We start from the raw sequence: 16,946 nt of genomic DNA, 5'->3' as shown, positions 1-16,946 counted from the left end.
AATTAACTTGGTCAAAAAGACACAAAAGAATACTGAGGAAAATATGATTAAAAATAAAAATAGAATTAACCAATTGGTAAAAGAAACACAAAAGCTCACTGTAGAAAATAATGTCCTAAAAGTAGAATTGAAAATTAGAAGCTAATTACTCCATCAGACTTTAAGAAATAATAAAACAAAGTAAAAAAGAAATGTGAAATATATCATTTGAAAAATACCTAACATGGAAAACAGATCAAGGAGAAATAATTCAAGAAATACTGGATTACCTAAAAGCCGTGATTAACAAATGATCCTAGACATCATATAAGGAAAATTTCTGTGATGTCTTAGATCCAGTAGGTAAAAATAGAAACAGAAAGAATTATCTAAATTAAAATAAAAACAGGGATATGATATGCAAATTCCACTGGGGGATTGGAGGAGGCAACCATTAAAAGCAAAATAGGCTTTTGAAGAGGCAAAATAGAGAGAGAAAGACAGGATGAGAGAAAAAAGGTAAAGAGAAAAAATAGGAGGAATACACGGTGATTATAACTGTAAATGTGAATGTGATAATAAATACTTAGAATAGAAATGCATAGCCAAATTAATTGGAAATGAAATTCCAACAATGTATTATGCACAAGAGAAGCACTTAAAACAGAAAGACACCCAGAGTTAGGTTAAAGAGCTAGATCAGAATCTTTTATGCTTCACCTGAAGTGAAAATAAATAGATAGATAGATAGATAGATAGATAGATAGATAGATAGATAGATATTATAAAATAAAAAGTGAGAGGTAGCAATGATATTTTCTGACCATGCAAAAGCAAAACTAGACCTAATTGAAAGAAATAATCAGGGAAACTACATTTTGCTAAGAGCTACCATGGGCAATAAAATAGTATCAAAAACACTTTATCTGATTCAGATATCATTTCTTTTTTTTTCTTTTTTTAAACATTTATTAATATTTATTTTTTAGAAAAGTTAACATGGTTACATAATTCATGCTAAATCAGGGAATGAATTGAATATAACAATTTTTGGCGCATTTTGGAAGTTATAATCTAAATGATACACAAGTTATAATCTAAATGATACACAAGAGAAACATTTAAAGGCAGGAAATCAATTCACCTATGTACATCTTCATCCTCACTTCTTTGGCTGTATCCTCTGTCTGATCCCATATTACTTAGTGCCCCCTGGGAATTATAAAACTTATTTATTGAACTCAGAATAGAATGTAATACAAAAAATTTGTGGCCATCACAGCCTCCCTGAATCGCTGCAACACCCACCAGGTGGCGGTAGCACCCACTTTGGGAATCACTGATCTAAAGTAAAAAAACAGGAGTAGCAATCATGATGATACCAGACAAAGCCAAAGCATAAACTGATCTGATTAAAAGAAGTAAGGAAGGAAGTTACATTTTGTTAAAAGGTATTAAAAACAATGAGGTAATATCATTACTAAACATCTATGCACCAAATGGTATAGCACCTAATTTCTAAAGGAAAAATTGAAGCAGCTCAAAAAGGAAATTGATAGTAAGACCATACTAGTGGATCTTCCTCTCTCAGAACTAGATAAATTGAACCAAAAAAATGAGAAAGAAGTAAGGGAAGTAAATGAAATGCTAGAAAAAATTAGAGTTCATAGATATATGGAGAAAACTGAACAGGGATAAAAAGGAATATACCTTATTCTCGGCAGTACATGGAACATATACAAAAATCAACCATATACTAGGGCATAGAAATATTGCAAACAAATGCATAAAAGCAAAAATAACAAATAACACTTTTTCAGATCATAATGTGGTAAAACATAATTAATAAGGGTACATGGAAATACAAATTTAAAGTTAATTGGAAATTAAATAATCTAATCTTTCAAAACAGGTGGGTCAAAGAAAAAATCAGAAACAATTGCAGACTTCATTAAAGAGAATGACAATGAGCAGACATCATATCAAAATCTATGGGATACAGCCAAAGCAGTACTCCAGGGGAAAATTTATATCACTGAGAGATCAATGAATTGGGATTATAACTTGAAAAATTAGAAAAAAGAATAAATTAAAAATCCCAGATAAAAACTAAATTGGGGATCTTAAAAATTAAAAGAGAAATTAATCAAATTGAAAGTAAAAGAACTATTGAGCTAATAAATAAGACTAGGAGCTGGTACTTTGGAAAATTAAATGAAATAGATAAAATACTAGTCAATCTAATGAAAAAAGGAAGAAGAAAATGAAATTATAACCTCACCTCTAATGAAGAGAAAATAAGGCAATTATTAAGAACTACCTTGCTCATTTACATGGCAATAAATATTACGATCTAGGCAAAATGGGTGAATATTTACAAAAATATAAATTACCTAGATTAACAAAAGAGGAAATAGAATACTTATATAATGCCATCTCAGGAAAAAAAAATTGAACAAGCCATCAGGAAACTCCCTAAAAAAATCCCCAAGGCCAGATGGATTCACAAGTGAATTCTATCAAACATTGAAAGAACAACTGAACCCAATATTATACAAACCATTTCACAAAATAAGCAAAGAAGGGGTTTTTACCAAATTCCTCTTATGACAGAAATATGTTACTAATTCCAAAGCCAGGAAGAAAAAAACAGAGAAAGAAAACTAAGAACCAATATCCTTAATGATTATGTATGCAAAAATCTTAAATAGAATATTAGCAAAAAGACTCCAGGAAGTGTTCACAAGGATTATTCACTACCATCAGGTGGAATTTATAACCAGGAACTCAAGGTTGTTATAGTATTAGGAAAACCATCAACATAATTGACCATAACAGTAATAAAACTAACAGAAATCACATGATTATCTCAATAGATGCAGAAAAAGCCTTTGACAAAATACAGTACTCATTCCTATTGAAAACTATAGAAAGTATAGGAATACATGGGCCCTTCCTCAAAATAATAAACAGTATATATTTAAAACCATCAACAGGTATCATCTGCAATGGGGAAAAGTTAGAACTATGCACAAAGGCCTTTAAATGAGTGCCAACTCTTTGATCCAGCCATACAATTGCTGGGTTTGTACCCCAAAAAAGATAATAAGGAAAAAGACTTCTACACAAATAGTCATAGCCCCACTCTTTGTAGTGGCAAAAAATTGGAAAATAAGGGAGGTGTCCATTGATTGGGGAATGGCTGAATAAATTATGGTATCTGTTGATGATGGAACTTTATTGTGCTGAAATGAATAAAGAAGTGGAGGAATTCCATGTGAACTGGAAAGACCTCTAGGAATTGATGAAGAGCAAAAGAAGCAGAACCAGGAGAACATTATAGACAGAGACTAATACATTGTAACACAATCAAATGTAACTAACTTTTCTATTAGAAGCAATGCAATGACCCAGGACAATCCAGAGGCACTTAGGAGAAAGGACACTATCCATATCCAAAGAAAGAACTGTGGAAACAGAAATGCATTAGAAAAATATATGATCGACCATGTATTGGGATAGGGATGTGATTAGGGTTTTGATGTTAAAGAATCTCTGTGCTGCAAATATGAATAACATGGAAATAAGTTTTTAAAAATGATACATGTATAACCCAGTGGAACTGTTTGTCAGCTCCTGGAAGGGGGAGCAAAGGGGAATGGGAAAAATCATGAATCATGTAACCATGGAATAAATTTAAAAAATTTTAAAAATGAGTTTAGTTTCCTCATTGCCTATTTTAATCACTTTAATATATTTTTTGGGGGCAGCTGGGTGGCTCAGTGGATTGAGAGTCAGGCCTAGAGACTGGAGGTCCTAGGTTCAAGTCCGGCCTCGGATACTTCCAGCTGTGTGACCTTGGGCAAGTCACTTGACCCCCATTGCCCACCCTTACCACTCTTCCACCTAGGAGTCAATACACAGAAGTTAAGGGTTTAAAAAAATGAAAAAAAAAACAGAAAGAATTCACCATGTGAGCCTGAGTAAGTCACATGGATTTTATCTGACTCAGTTTTCTTATAATTGACAATTCTAGCAGTTACTTACCATGGTTGTTATTAGGATAAAATGCAATAATGTTTATAAAGAACTCCTGGGCCATGGACGGTCCCTAGCCCGGATGAAAAAGGAGGAGGGTTGGGCGTGGGGCTAGCAACCCCACCCTGTAAAAACTACATCTGCTAAAGAAACTGCAACCTAAAGTAGGGGCAGCTTGGCTAGCTCAGTGAAATGAGAGCCAGGCCTAGAGACGAAAGGTCCTAGGTTCAAATCTGGGCTCAGACACTTCCCAGCTGGGTGACCCTGAGTGACTGCATGACCCATTGCCTACTGGTTGTGGCCCTATGCTCCTAGAATGGAGTCCCAGGAAAAAAAATATATTTTTCTTCTCTAATTGCTAATACTAGTGTTTCTAGTACACTATTAAATAACAGAGGTGATAATTGGGATCCTTGCTTCACTCCTGATCTTATTGGGAAGGCTTCGAATATGTCCCCATTGCAGATGATACTTGCTGATGGCTTTAAATATATACTGCTTATTATTTTGAGGAAGGACCTTTGTATTCCTAAACTTTCTATAGTTTTAAATAGGAATGGGTATTGTATTTTGTCAGACTTTGTATAGTTTGTATAGTATTGAGTTTAGTTCTTTAAATGTTTGATAGAATTCACTTGTAAATCCATCTGGCTCTGAGAATTTTTTTTATGGAGTTCCTTGATAGCTTGTTTATTTTCTTTACCTGAGATAACATTATTTAAGTGTTCTATTTCCTCCTTTGTTAATCTAGACAATTTATGTTTTTGTAAATATTCACCCATTTCACCTAGATTGTCATATTTATTGCCATATAATTTGCAAAATATTTCTTAATAATTACTTTATTTTTTATAAATTTCCTCTTTATTAGAGGTGAGATCACCCTTTTCATCTTTGATGTTGTTAATTTGATACATCTTTCCTTTTTTATTAGATTAACTAGTACAACATCCATTTTATTTGTTTTTTCAAAGTACCAGCTCCTAGTCTTATTTATTAGTTCAATAGTTCTTTTATTTTCTATTTTGTGAATTTCTCCTTTTTCCAATTTAATTTTCATCTGGTGATTTTTAATTTGTTCTTTTTCTAATTTTTTAAGTTGCAAGCCCAATTCATTGATCTTCTCTCTCTCCATTTTATTGATATAGGCACTCAGATATAGATACAAGTTTTCCCATGAATTATGCTTTGGCCGTATCCCATAGATTTTGATATAATGTCTCCTCATTGTCATTCTCTTTAATGAAATCCAAAATTGTTTCTCTGATTTCTTTTTTGACCCACCAGTTTTGAAGAATTAGATTATTTAGTTTCCAAATAATTTTAAATTTATTTCCATGTACCATTGTTGATTATAATTTTTACCACAAAGTGATCTGGAGAAGTTGCATTTGTTATTTCTTTTTCTCTGCATTTGTTTGAAATATTTCTATGCCCTCGTATGGGGCCAATCTTTGTATATGTACCATGTACTTCCGAGAATAAGGCATATTCTTTTCTATCCCTGTTCAGGCTTCTTCATGTATCTATTAACTCTATTTTTTCTGACAATTCATTCAATTCCCTTACTTCTTTCTTATTTATTTTTTGGTTCAATTTATCTAGTTCTGAAATGAGGAGGGTTGATATCCCCCACTACTATAGTCTTAGTATCTATTTCCTACTTAAGCTTTTTTAATTTTTCCTTTAGAAATCTTGCAGCTAAGCCATTTGCTGCATAAATATTTAATAATAATATTACTTCATTGTTTATAGCACCCTTTAGCAAAATGTAATTTTCTTCCTTATCTCTTTTAATCAGATCAGTTTCTACTTTAGCTTTGTCTGGTATCATGATTGCTACTACTGCTTTTTTTTTAACTTTAGATGATGCAAAATAAATTCTGCTCTACCCTTTTACCTTTAATCTGTGTGTGTCACCCTGCCTCAAATATATTTCTTGTAAACAACCTAAAGTAGGATTCTGGTTTTTAATCCAGTCTGTTATCCACTTCTGTTTTGTGGGCAGGCTCATTCCATTCACATTCAACATTATTGATACTGTGTATTGTCCTCTATCATATTATCCCCTTTAGATCCTACTTTATTACTTTTATCTCTGTTCCTCCTCACCAGTATTTTGCTTTTGGCTACCCACTCCAGGTCCCCCTCCCTCCAATTACCTCTGCCTTCCCTTGTCATATTCCCCTTCTACTTCTCTGTAGGGTAAGATAGAGTTCTATACCCCAATGAGTACACTTTTCCCCCCTCTCTGAGCCAGTTACAATGAGAGCAAAGTTTAGGCATTGCCTGTCACCACTCTTAACCTCCCCTCTTTATAATGATTTTTCACTTCTCTTTATATTATATAATTTATCCCTTTCTATCTCTCCCTTCCTTTTTCTCTCAGTGCAATCCTCTCAGTCCTTAATAGATTTTTAACCTATTATTTATTCATATGCATATATATCATATCATACATACATATAATTTCATATAATCAGATTTACATAAACATCATATCATCATATATCATCATATACAACATATCATCATAATTAGCTTACTTTCCCAACCTCTTTCTGAGTAAATTCCTTCTATCTCCTCTACTACTAAGAGTAATTTTTGAGAATTATAGAAATCATTTTTTCCATGTAGACACATTAATATTTTAACCATAAGGAGTCTCATTAATTTTCTCTTCCTTATTCACATTTTTATGCTTCTCTTGTGTCTCATGTTTGCACTTCAGATTTTTTGTTTTGGTCTGGCTTATTCCTCAAGAATGCTTGGAAATCTTCTATATTATTGAATTTCCTTTTTTCTCTCCCCTGAAATGATATACTCAGTTTTGCTGGATAGGTCACACTATGTTGAAAACCCAAATTTTTTGCCTTCCGAATATCATATTCCATGCCCTTATATCCTTTAATGTAGAAACCATAAGGTTGTGTATGATCCTAATTGTAGCTCCATAGTATTTCAGTGGTTTCTTTCTGCCTGTTTGAAGTATTTTCTCCTTGGCTTACTGGCTCTTGAATTTGGCTTTTACATTCCTAGAAGTTGTCATTTTAGGATTTCCTTTTGATGAAATCTGTGAATTATTTCAATTTCAATTTTATTTTCTTGTTCAGGCATCTCTGCTCAGCTCTTTTTGATAATTTCTAGTAATATGATATCCAACACTTTTTCTTTATCATGGTTTTCAGGTGTCCAATAATTCTCAAATTATCTCTCCTATATCTATTTTCTAGGTCAATTGCTTTTTCAATAAGATATTTCATGTTTTCCTCTGTTTTTTTCATTCCTTTTATTCTGATTTATTGTTTCTTGTTTTCTCATAAAATTACTTGTTTCTAAATGGTCAACCCTGATTTTTAAGACTTGATTTTCCTCTGTCAGTTTCTGGTTCTCCTTTATCAATTGACTCTTTCCTCCTTGCATCACTTTCTTTTCTTCTTACATTTACTTTCATTTCTCTTTCCTACTTTTCCTCTGCCTCTCTTAATTGGTTTTTGAAGCCTTTTTTGAGTTTTTCCAAAATCTGAATATGATTCCCAATGACTCATAATGGAAATATATATACACCTCCATGAACTGATGAACTCTGAATGCAAATGATAATATATATTTTTCACTTTTTTTTGTTTTCTTGTGATAATATGGAAATAAGTTTTGTCATGATCAAGAAGCTCTGATGGTCCCCATTATAGGCTGTATATCATTCCTGGAATGCTCTTTCCACTTATCTCTCTTAATTTATTTAGCTTTCATAAAGGCTTATCTCAAATACTTCTTCAGGGATCCATTCCTTTCCCTCCTCCCACCCAAATGCTAGTGCCTTTTTCTCTGTGATTAATGCTTACGGATTTTATAACTTGAATATGCTTATTTATTTGTATGCTGTATACCTTAATACAATTGAAACATATTTTAAATTAGTAACTATTTTGTCTTTCTTTATAACCACAATACTTAGCACAGTGCCTGCCATATAAGTGAGTAGTAAACACATGTTGATATGAGTTCTTGCCTGAAATACATAACTTTTAAATATGTGTGAAATATTCTTCAAGCAAAAAACCCTGTGCAATGTTTCCAAGTTCTCCTAGCTGATAAATGGGGGAAGAAAGAAAAGAGAGTATTTATATATCGCCATGTGCTAAATGCTTTACAAATACTATCTTATTTGACCCTCATAGCAGTCAAGGGATCGTGGGGGTTAGGTGCTATTATTATCTCAATTTTACATTTGAGGAAACTGAGGCAAAAAGAGGTTAAGTGACTTGACCTTAATAACCCAGCTAGTGTCTGAGACATAATTTGAACTCAGATCTTACTAACTGTATGTCCAGGACTCTAGTTATTGCTTAACATTCTAACCTCTGTACCATCCTAGACAAGAGAATATGTTAAACTTTTGTTTTATTTTTTATTTTTTTAAATAGGAAATTAAAATAAAATTTCTTCCTTCCTCAATTTAAACAAATGATGGTTGGATAATTCTGATTTACTAAACTTTCACTTGGAAACCACATTCATGTAAGTTTATAGAGAAAATTTATCCATTAGTTAATGAAGGAATACAGTAAGGGAAATACTTTGTCATCTTTTGTATCTTATCCTCCCTGACATTGGAGCAGCTCTTTTTGGGTTATTCAATTTATAAAATATAAGAAAAGTTTATCATCAGAGCTTAGGCAAAGAGGTGTAATGTTCCTGCTAGAATATCAACATTGCAACTGACAGATCTATTTTAGGAAGCCAATGGTGAGTCAGAATTTCTCTGTTCAAAGGAATCAGCAGAAATAAGCCTTTAGATGAGTTCTATCCTTCATCAGCTCAAGGAATATGCCTTTTATAGCCCATGTAGTTAAACAATAGTCTGGCAAAAGGAATGGCCTTCAAATATATCACATTTGTATTTCAGTGTATGAGGTATATACTAAATGCTTTCCTCATAGCAACTTGATGAAGTAGGTCATATAATTATTATCCACATTTTATAGATGAGGAATTTTTTTAAAAAAACAGAAAGTTTAGATAACTCCTCCATAGTCATACACATAAATATTATTAGGGTTAGCTCTAGCTCATCTAACTCCAAGCCTGGGATCACTACCATCATATTAGCTACCTAAAAATTTAAGTAAACAAAATCTTAAGTAAAAAAGAAAATCTCATATAAGGGAGATAACCTAAATGACCTATGACAAATGCAGTGAAAATCTCAAATACCAAGATATTAACAAAATTTGTCTTAGTTGACTTCTTTGTTTTTACTATTCTATACATTTTTCTCAAGTATTAAAAACCTTCCTATACATAGACATCCTACATATACCTTAAGTTATAAAGAATATCTACTTATATACTTCCATTCAAAGGAAGTATTTGTGTTTCAATGGGCATCAAGACTATAGCTAAAAAAGGTTTCTCTAAGCTAAATTCTGTAGCATGTCTCTATTCCTTGCTGCTGGACAACTAAGGTTGGTAGATTGCTTAAGGTCAGGAACTGTAAGAGTTAAATTAAAGTCCAATACTTCAAGTATTAGGAGCATTAGGTTATAATTTGGACCAAGTCAAAAATATATCATAAGTTATATCTTAAGTGATAATCATTATTGAGATTAGGACTGATGTACTTTGGGCTTGAACAAGATGAAAAGATATCTCAAAAATGCTCTAAAATGCTTAAATGTTGAGACTCTAGAAGGAAGAAGAGGAAAAAGACAGAGACAGAGACATAATGAAAGAAACACAGAGACAGACAGACAGTCAAAGAGAGTTGTCATTTCTACAGACCAACTGAGTTTTGCAGAATATGAAATGCAAAGCAAGTAAAAATAAATAGCCAAAATAGAAAGCAATGTTATTATAATGAAAACAAGGATTATAAAGAAAATGGAAAAGAAGAGGTTCTTAAAAGAATAAGCATAGTGTAAGTGAAAGGAACTCTGGATTTGGACTCAGAAAAGGAGCTCACTCTACCCTCTATTTGCAATTCTTCTAGGTTTCACTTCACTCAACAAGATGTCCATTCCAGGAAATCCTGGTCACTTATTTAAACATCATGCTGCCAACTCAATCATAGATACTTAGACTCCTAGATACCTTCTCATCTGCCTCACTGTCCTCTCCCTATTGATTGGAGGGTTAGACGGTGGAATACTAGTTCCTCCCAAAGGCTTCCTTAGTAAAGGGCAAAAATTGGACTTCAGCTCACTCCACTCACCATCTACGACTTTTTAAATTTCAGCTTCAAGGAATAAGATATCTTCTCTCTGGTTCTCTCTTGTTACCTGCTGGAGTTTCTTTCCTCAGTTTCCTTTATTATATTGTCTTCTCCCATTAGATTGTAAATTCTTTGAGTGCAGGTATTGTCTTTTTCTTATTTATATTCCCAGTTCTTAGCACAGTGACTTGTACATAGTAGGCACTTAATACATTTTTATTGAATTGAAGTTAGAATTCTAGTCCTTAATATGTTATAACCTTGAGTAAATCCATGAAAATCTTTGGGCCTCAGTGTCCTCATCTATAAAATTAAAGAATTGGACTAGAGGATTTTTAAGGTCACTTTGAGCTCTAAATCTACAACTCTCTGACACTAGAATCATAATTCATTTTACATAGCTGAACTAAGCCAGGGTTTGAATAGCACCAGATATACTTGTATATAGACATGGGTTATAAACTTTAATAGCAAAGAGGACAAGCTGAGTTTTAAAATAATGTTTCTTTTTTCTTCCCATATGGCCCCATTTTTCTCCTTCTGCTATTGGAGTTAAAAGAACAGCTAAATCAATTCATGAAAGATGGACAAAAAGCACTATATCTATTAGTTCTTAAAGCTTGGAAGTATGTCAATAGTTGACAGAATGTTCAAGTAAATTTATAAAGCTTACTGACCTTCCAAAGCAGTATTTGTGTTTGCACTTTAGATTGTCATATGAATATTAATCCAGGGATTACACAAACATGATGTTTACCAGGTGTTCTCTGTGAAATATGTGCATGTTTCACAGGTTTTATTTTATCAGATTTTTCCATTTTCTCAAGCCCTTTCATAAATCTTTTTTCCACCTCCTTCTCTCTAAAATACAGACATTATTAGCCCCAAATGAGAGAATTTGTATTTATTTTAACAATAATTATTTTGAAATATTCATGTCCATTAAAAGATCTTCCAAAGAAAGTGGATACATTAAACAAATTCATTTTATTTCTTCTTTCTCATCATGCTTTTCTGATTTGTGGAACCATGAAAGAAGATAGCTTCCCCCTACTGCCTCCTAGTTATAAGAAAAAATCTATATTTTCACTAATAACAGCAGTAGTAGCAGTCTAAGTAGTTGTAATCGTAGTAGTAGTATTCATAGTTGTAGTTGTAGTAGTAGTAGTAGTCATAGTTGTAGTCGTAAGAAGTAGTGGTAGTCTCACCAATAGTTGTAGTTCTTTTCTTTCTGTATTACTTTCATTTCTTTCCCCTACTTTTCTTCCCATTTTTCTTCTAGCTTTCTTACTTGATTCTTGAATTCCTTTTTGAACTTCTCAAGAGCTTGTGACCAGTTTCCAGTTTTTTGGGGGAAAGTTTAGATGTTTGCTTGTTTGTCACTCTCTGCTGTTTATGTATTTTTTTTTCTCCATAGAAATTATCCAGGGTCAAGGGATTTTTTTTTGCTCTTGCTTATTTCTTTTGCCATTAGTGGATTGGGGTTTCTACATGTTGGTGGTCATTGCTTTCTTAGCTTCTGTCTTGTAGGGTTTTGCCTTAGTAGTACCTTCCCTTCCCAGTCAGAAGCCTAAATGAGAGCAGGTAAAGTGTTTTGCCCTGAGGATATCTTTCCAGCCCCTGCTGTCCTGGCTATAGCTTGCCTCACTTATGTCTATGCTCAGCTCTCTGCTGCTCAAACTCTGTGCTCTTCAGCCTCAGGTCTCAAGTCTCACTGCCAAGGCCTTTCACTGCTCTCACGGGTAAGTCTATAATATTTTCAGCAAGCTACAGAGAATTTAGAGATTGCCCCAGCCCTGACTCTGGTGTGATAGGTGGTGTGGGGAAGGGGTGATCAGCTTGCACTTTGATAAGTGTATTTTTGACCCCTCATAGCATGGATTCCTCAAACACTATCCACCTTTAAGGCTACAAACAGTGGAAGAGCCCCTTTATTCATCCAATTTTGATTTCTGTCTTTTTGAGAAACTTTGTAATGATCAATTGGAAGGAGATTCAGAAAGCTCCTGCTATTATGCCACCATCTTAGCTCCACCAGTAGTTGTAGTTCTAAACATATTTTGTACCCTGTTATAGGAAAATATAGATTAAGTTTATTTAGCAGAGAGCAGACCTGGCTGGGTTCCAAGAGAACTTGGAATCTTGTCACAGGGGACTTTCACTCAGTGAATCTGGGCTGGCAATTGGCTTTGTGAGCAGCTGTCAGGGTGAGCCTGTGTGTGTTTTGGGATCTCAATACTCTGGAATTGTTTCCATGGACTTGGATAAAAGATCTTCAATCAAGACCAGGAAGTTGTAGGTAGAGAAGTGTATATACCTGTGCTGGTGGACACACAAATAATCCTATTTCCCTCACTTCCCACTTGAATTTTACTTTGCTGTGTAACCTGTGTTTCCTGGGATCAGTTGTAAATCTTGAGACAAATCAAGTACCTCTTCGTGAGATTCCCTTACCCCTGACATGCCAGCTATTGCCATTGGCAATCTGCCCTTAGATTTTAGTGTTCAAAGTAGTCTTAACCATCTCTCTCTCTCTCTCCTGGCAGTTTTCACTAGACCTAAGTATTAGTTTTTCCTATTCCCTTCATTCCCCATCCTAGTTTGTTATTAAAACCCTTTTATACAGACCTTCCTTGTTTCTCCTCCTTTCCCAGACAAACTTGGCACCTATTTGATGACAAGAACCCACTGAGATAAATCCAGCCGATTCTCCTGGTGTTTACCTCTTCTCCATTTCCCTATTCTTCCTCTTAACAAAACAACCCTGGAGTTATTCACCCACAGGTTTTGGTATTCTGTCAATTAACCCACAAGTTATTTATCAGATTACCTTAACAGTTATCATTATCCTTAACAGTTTGTCTTGCCAGTCAGCCAGGTCTGTTCTCTGCTAACTAAAATCTTAATCTATATTTTCCTATAACTACTTTTAGATACAGTCATAGTAGGAGGAGGAGAAGGAAGAGGAGGTGGAAAAAGAGAAGAAGAAGGGGGAACTGAAGAAATGAAGTATTGTATGAAGATGCCAAACTTTTTCTCTTACTTTGAGAATTTTAAAAACAGGAATATCTGCAAAAAACACACAACATTTTGGGGGCAGCTGGGTAGCTCAGTAGATTGAGAGCCAGGCCTAGAGACAGGAGGTCCTAGGTTCAAATCCGGCCTCAGACACTTCCCAGCTGAGTGACCCTGGGCAAGTCACTTGACCCCCATTGCCTACCCTTGCCAATCTTCCACCTAAAAGTCAATACACAGAAGTTAAGGGTTTAAAATTTAAAAAAAACACATTTTTAATCTCTTATTCATAATTGGATGTCTAAATGCTCAATATATCCAATAAAATTATCAAAATAGTAACAAAAGCTTAGCTCAGAAGAAAGAAAATTCAAATAACATTTTGTTTTATTTATGCCTAGGCCATTGTATCACAGATATGATAAATAAATTAATGATTTCTCCCTTCAGTATGAAATGTCAAATTTGTAATTTGCAAGAATGCAAATCTGGCAAAATCATTATTTAGTTAAGTGATATATGTTATGGAGCATTTCCCACAGATCCTTTTGTTCCTACATATAAATCCCAAATATTTCTTATTATCAGGGCATATCCTTTTATTCTGACAGTTTGATCACAATGAATTTCTATTATGTTTCTAAAGGGAAATTTTTTTCCTAAATGAATAGAGGATTTTGATAAGCATAAAAATAGGATGCACCTACGAGATTAAGGAAAACCAAAAGGTTTGGGCCTTATTTTTAGGTTGGAAAAATTAAGAGACAATGAAAATTTGTACTTTGGAGGTGGTGTAAGTAATAAAGAAAATTTATCTACAATTGGGAGCACACCTTACTTAACAAATATGTCCCAAGTATAAAGATATTATAGATGAAACATCAGTATGGTTTCCATAATTATAATTTCCGATTGTTTTCCTCATTTCCTTTTATTTTTCATTTTCAAAAGAATCACCAAATGTTCATTGGGTTGACTACTCATATCTTTTTATAGAGCACATAAAGGTATATAAAAGGGTTCTTGATTTCAATTTGTCTATAAAGAACTGGAAAGACAATATCTATATGAATGAGAAAAATGTTCAGTTGCGTAATGTAGTCTATATGTGTTGTCAGTTTCCTTTCACTTGTAGTAATCAAAGGTTTTGGGAAGAAGAGAAGACTTCATTAGAGACTTGAATATACACAGGGAAAATGGGAGAGAAAATTCTAGAGAGAAATAACATGGACAAAAGTATGGAAGTACAGATTAGCATTGCTTATGCAAAAGAATAAAAAATTGATTGACCCAACTGGTGTAGAGTTTTATGGAGAAAAGGAAAGCAAAGTTACTTTGTTCATTGGATAAGTAAAGTAGGATGTATTTATGGTGAATTTGTAAACAAGGTAACATTTTTCAAAATGTAATAAAAAATCAATAAGAGATTCATTGTGCATCAAATCCCTTTTATATGATAATTATTAGCATTTTCCATTATTACATTAAAAAATTAAAACAAGATACTTCTATTTAGTATTTTATGCACATATTTATTTGATGAATGGCCTCTGATTAAAAATTTTTAAATATAGATTTTAGAATATAATTCAAAATTTATGTTATAATGAATGACTTCATTGGGGAAAAGCAAATGGCAAAAGAGATACTCAATAATTTAGAGAAAATAAAACAATCAGTAGGAAACCTATGTCCTCTAATATTCAGACACATATTCAAAAATGTTGGGTAAAAGTAATGTGAAATTAATAATCCTAATATAATTAGGGTAATGATGTTAAACTTTTTAGAAACTGAATGCCATACCCTATTCCCCTATTCCCCCAGTGTCCTGCCCCACCTTAACCCCAGATAGAGGAGGAAGGAAGCACTCTAATTAGGCTGCTAGGTAGTGGGGCAGGTGATGAGAGGTATGTGTAGAGAGGGGGGAGAAGAGAGGCTGAGCTCTCTGCCTTCTCCAGCTCTAAACCCCTCCAGCTATGTGCCATGTTCTGAGCTATGCTCCTTTCAAACTTGGCTCCTCTTCAACCCCACCACAGGAATCGCCTTCGCTATAAACTCAACAGGCTGCTGTCTGCTCAGCACCTTCAAGCACCCTGTGATCCCCATTCCCCAAACCTTACTCCAGAAAGGGGAGGGAGGAAGTGCTCCCATTGGGCTCTTGGGTAGAGGGGTGGATGAAGAGAGGAACGTCCTCAGGTGCATAGGGTGAGGCAAGGGAACAGCTCTGCCCCAAGTCCCTCTGGCTTCCTGGTAAAAACAAAAAAGACTGCAGGCATTCCCACAGAGAGGGCTCTGTGTGCCCTTTTTGTCATACATACCGTAGATTTGCCATCAGTTATTATGAAGACAAAGTAGAATGAAACCTATAGATATAATATTTAAATCAATTTACCAAAATCTCAAATTCTTATTATGGGAGAAAAATCTCTTAATTCAGTGGGCAGCTGGGTAGCTCAGTGGATTAAGAGTCAAGCCTAGAGATGGGAGGTTCTAGATTCAAATCCAGCCTCAGACACTTCCCAGTTGTGTGACTCTGGACAAGTCATTGACCCCCATTTGCCCACCCTTACCACTCTTCCACCTAGGAGCCAATACACAGAAGTTAAGGTTTTAAAAAAAAGAAAATAAAATCTCTTAATTCAAAGAAAAAAGAGCAAAGTATTCTCTGCTGTCAAGGACCTTACTTTCTACTGGGGCATATGACACATGCATGTAAGTGAATGAAAAGTATATGAAAATACTGAAAAGTAATTCCAAGGGAGAGAGAATCCTAACTCTTGGGTCATTTTCTGGAAGCTTTATATAAGAATTATTATCTAAGATGGGCTTTGAAGGACTGAAGGGTAGGTAAGAAGACAATAAATTCTAGAAATGAGTAACCAGGTATGCAAAGTCATAGAGACAAAAAAATGAGTCTCATGAACAGGAGTTAATTTGATGGTGACAGTGAGCAGCTACTAGGTAGAAATATAGGAAGTCTAGAATGTAGGAACAGGCCAGAATATGGAAGGTTTTAAATGCCAAATCGAAGATTTTGTATTTTGTCATTAAACAATTCATGACTCTTATAATCTTGTTCACTTGGGTTCCCCAGAGATATGGCTGAATTAAAATCTCAAGATATTTTGATGATAATTAATGATAAAACAATTTTTATTATTATCAAAAAGAATATTTCCTCTAACAATTAGCCTCACAAATATTACTGAATATTTTGGACTGAGGTAAGGGTTTTCCAGAGAATGTTTATGGTGGATCTAGTCCCCAACACTTCTGTTTTCCTCCAAAACAGTTAGAGGGAGGAACCTAGTCACCATTAGAAATTACACTACCACTAGAATGACAAGAATATGTGTAACACAAGAAGTAGCAGGGTATGGAAATTGATTGGGTCTCAGCATCAAAAAATGATACCAGAACTATGGTTATTTTAAACAATGGAGCGTGTCACATATTATCTAATAGTAAAGAGCCATAATTAATTACTTTTTTCTTTATTCTTTCCTCTCTCCTCTCCTATCTTCATCTTTCCCTCCCTTCTTTCCCTCTCCCTCCCTGTCTCTTCCTCCCTCTTTTTCTTCCAACCTCCCTCCTTCCTTCTTTCCTTCTGTTTTTCCTTCCTTCCTTCCTTTCTTCCTTCATTCTTCCCTCTCTTTCTTTCTTTTCCTTCCTTTCTCCCTCCCTTTCTTTCTTCCTT

Source organism: Gracilinanus agilis, chromosome 1 (assembly GCF_016433145.1).
Source record: "Gracilinanus agilis isolate LMUSP501 chromosome 1, AgileGrace, whole genome shotgun sequence".
NCBI lineage: Eukaryota > Metazoa > Chordata > Mammalia > Didelphimorphia > Didelphidae > Gracilinanus > Gracilinanus agilis.
This window is presented reverse-complemented; position numbering follows the sequence as displayed.